Source organism: Ascaphus truei, chromosome 8, assembly GCF_040206685.1.
Source record: "Ascaphus truei isolate aAscTru1 chromosome 8, aAscTru1.hap1, whole genome shotgun sequence".
In the NCBI taxonomy this organism is placed as follows: Eukaryota; Metazoa; Chordata; class Amphibia; order Anura; family Ascaphidae; genus Ascaphus; species Ascaphus truei.
Genome location: NC_134490.1, coordinates 18,311,214 through 18,314,346, shown reverse-complemented (window position 1 = coordinate 18,314,346; position 3,133 = coordinate 18,311,214). Strand labels below are relative to the sequence as shown.

Here is a 3,133-nt window from a genome sequence, read left to right as displayed (position 1 = left end):
TGGTTTTGTGCCTATATATCACTTTATACCAGTAACAAGTTACAACGGATGCACTGCTAGAGAGAGGGTGTGCCAGAGCCGGTTTCAGAGGAGGAAGGGGATATGACTTTGTAAATGTTTCCTATAGAAACCAAAAAATGCTCATTACATTATAATACATTAAAAATGGCAGAGGTTCTTATTTTTTTTTTAAATGCTACAAGTATTTTCTCATAGTACATATGTAGGATGTTGCTTGATCTGCAGCTTTAATATTGCTTGATCTGCAGCTTTAATAAAAGTATTTATAATGGCACCATCATAGTTTACAGATGGTCTTTGAAGAAAGGGAGGGTGCTACATTGCCACAATCAAAATGTAGCCATTGATGGATGGGCTGGTTTAAAAACCAATTGCGGAGGATAATATAGAGGGAAAGGTCATAAAATACATTGTATCAATCAGAGTAAAAGGTTTCCAAAAAAAAAAAAAGGAATGGACTTTTATTACAGCCCCTCGGTGCCCTGCTTTTATTACAGCCCCTCGGTGCCCTGCTTTTATTACAGCCCCTCGGTGCCCTGCTTTTATTACAGCCCCTCGGTGCCCTGCTTTTATTACAGCCCCTCGGTGCCCTGCTTTTATTACAGCCCCTCAGTGCCCTGCTTTTATTACAGCCCCTCAGTGCCCTGCTTTTATTACAGCCCCTCGGTGCCCTGCTTTTATTTAACCTATTAAAATAGAATTGCATGAGATCTGTGGTCTCACGTGGCACTGCAGCTGCAGAGAAACTGTGACGCCACAAGTCCTCGTTTGCGAGTGCAAGCGGCAGCATACGCCTGCGCCACCAGGTGGTGCTCTAAGGCCGGGATGAGCCGCACACTGGGCGAGTTGCTCCCATGGAGCTATTGTAGTCATACATAGACATTACTAAACGCATCGCCCGGTTGCTTCCTTCAAATATCTTATATAAGAGTATAACTAACAGCAGTTCTTGAGGTTATATATAAGGGGCCTTCATTCGCTCATCAGCGTTCACCCCCGCTGCCTGACTTCCAAATTCCCGCCTCCATTTTCCTAAACTGATGAGAACATACCATTGCGCCGCGGAGGGGGGTGGAGAGAGTTGTAACGCTCCTTGAATGTGAGAGGACGCGATTGGCTGCTGAGTGACAGGAGCATAGCTACATGATATTCAGGTCCCGGCCCCTGTAAGCCACGCCCCGTGGTAGCAGCCGCTCCAATGCGGTGGAGTGAGAGTTCATTGTTCAATCTCGCGCGGGTCTCCAGAGGTGAGGAGGCGGCGGTGAGTCACGCGTAGCGTCTGACACGTCATCTCTCCGCCCTTTCGTTGATGACAGACGAGATGGGGGAGGAGCTAGGATAAACAGCTGTTAAATGGGGCGGGTGTGTGTGCGCACAAACTGCTTTTTTATATATATATATATATATATATATATAGCATACAGCTATATTTGTATATATATATATATATATATATATATATATATATATATATATATATATATATATATATATATATATATATATATATATATATATATATATATATATATATATATATATATATATATATATATATATATATATATATATATATATATCATGATTTATAATATCACTGTATTTAAAACCCTTCACGTTTCTAAATAAAAAAATTAAGTAGAAATAGCCATGTTTGACCAGTTGGGATAAATAAAATAAAGTCGGCTTTATGATGCGTGCGCCCTTTCCCCACAACAATGAAACTGATTGTCGGGAGAGAGCACGGAGGCTGCTCTGTAACTGTTTTCTCTTCTCCGCGATCTCCTGGTGTCAGTGACTCTCCTCATGGCACCGCCGGCGTCACGTTGCCATGACATCGGGACGCTACGTGACATCGTGCATTTGTAAAATATTTTATAAATAAATAAATAATCGTGCGGCACCCCGTTGTCATGGCAACGTGATGCCCTATGGCAATGCTCTGCTGCATGACATCGCGTTGCCATGAGGAAGGATACTGACAGCAAGAGATTTATTTTATTTATTTATCAAATGTTTCACCAGGAAGTAATACATTGAGAGTTACCGCTCGTTTTCACGTATGTCAAGATTGCGCAGGAGACGGTAAAAGGCCCCGCCCGCACCGCTGCCCTACAATTCTCCCAGCAGGCGCAGAATAAATGAGTACTTTGGTATTAGGTAATACTTTTTTTTTTTTTTTTTTGTATTTGGACTACCAATGTATATTATAAGACAAGCTTTTGAGGGCTCTCTCTTCCTCAGGTCAGCAATCTGATTTACAGCGATTCCATGAGCTTAACACAGATGTGAAAAAGAAAAAAAAAGCAAGATAACAATCTAAGACGGGATGTGGAGAATTCATGGCAGATGGAATAGTAAATAAGCAGGCGGCAATAAAAGGATGAAAGGGATGGTGAGAAATGTGTAGTGTGTAGGACCATATATCCATCAGCAATGTGAGGGGGAAGGGTTTGAAATTAAAATTGACATTAATTCCCCTTGTTTTAGTGACAAAGAGCTTTATCATTTTGAGTTCAGATGTTTTCCATTCTTGACTACATTTAAACATTCCTTTGAGGATTATAATTTTTAAATAATTGATATAATGATCTGCCGGTGAGAAGTGGTGTGCCACTGGAGTGCAGTGTCTCCCTTCTTCATGGTGTGTTATTGTGTGTCTGTGTAATGGCGGAACTACACCTTAAGGCAAGGGTGCGCAAACTTTTCAGTCTGTGCTCCCTTGCCTGCTCTCCCCCCTCCCTGCTCGCGCCCCTCCCCCCTTACCTTGTCTCCGGCGTCAAAAGGCGCTGTGGGTTCACGTGACCCCGCGTCGTCATTTGACGCCACGTTGCCATGGCGATGCGTCGTCCGAAGCCTTCAGAGACAAGGTAAGGGAAGTAACAAAGGACTCGTGAAGCCCACGCATTTCAAAATGCTTTGGGGAAGAGCGCAGAGCCTCTGTAAGCGCCGCGCCCCCCAGTTTACGCAACCTTGAATTGAGGGGACCCTTTTCATGCCATTTAATTCTGTTAAGCTGCGGCGGATCAGCATCCCACATGACCATGGTAACCCAAAAATGGTTCGAACTAACCCGGGCGCAGTTCCGGGGAGGAAAGGAGACAGAGCTGGT

The 3,133-nt window shown here is 43.4% G+C and overlaps 1 long non-coding RNA gene across 1 annotated transcript; it reads left to right on the top strand.

The window, feature by feature from the left end:
• Positions 1-1,269: 1,269 nt before the first annotated feature.
• LOC142501178 (uncharacterized) lies at positions 1,270-2,769 on the top strand. Its single transcript, XR_012803441.1, has 3 exons — positions 1,270-1,383; positions 2,047-2,181; positions 2,266-2,769. It is a non-coding gene; the product is annotated as an uncharacterized LOC142501178 (long non-coding RNA).
• Positions 2,770-3,133: the final 364 nt, after the last annotated feature.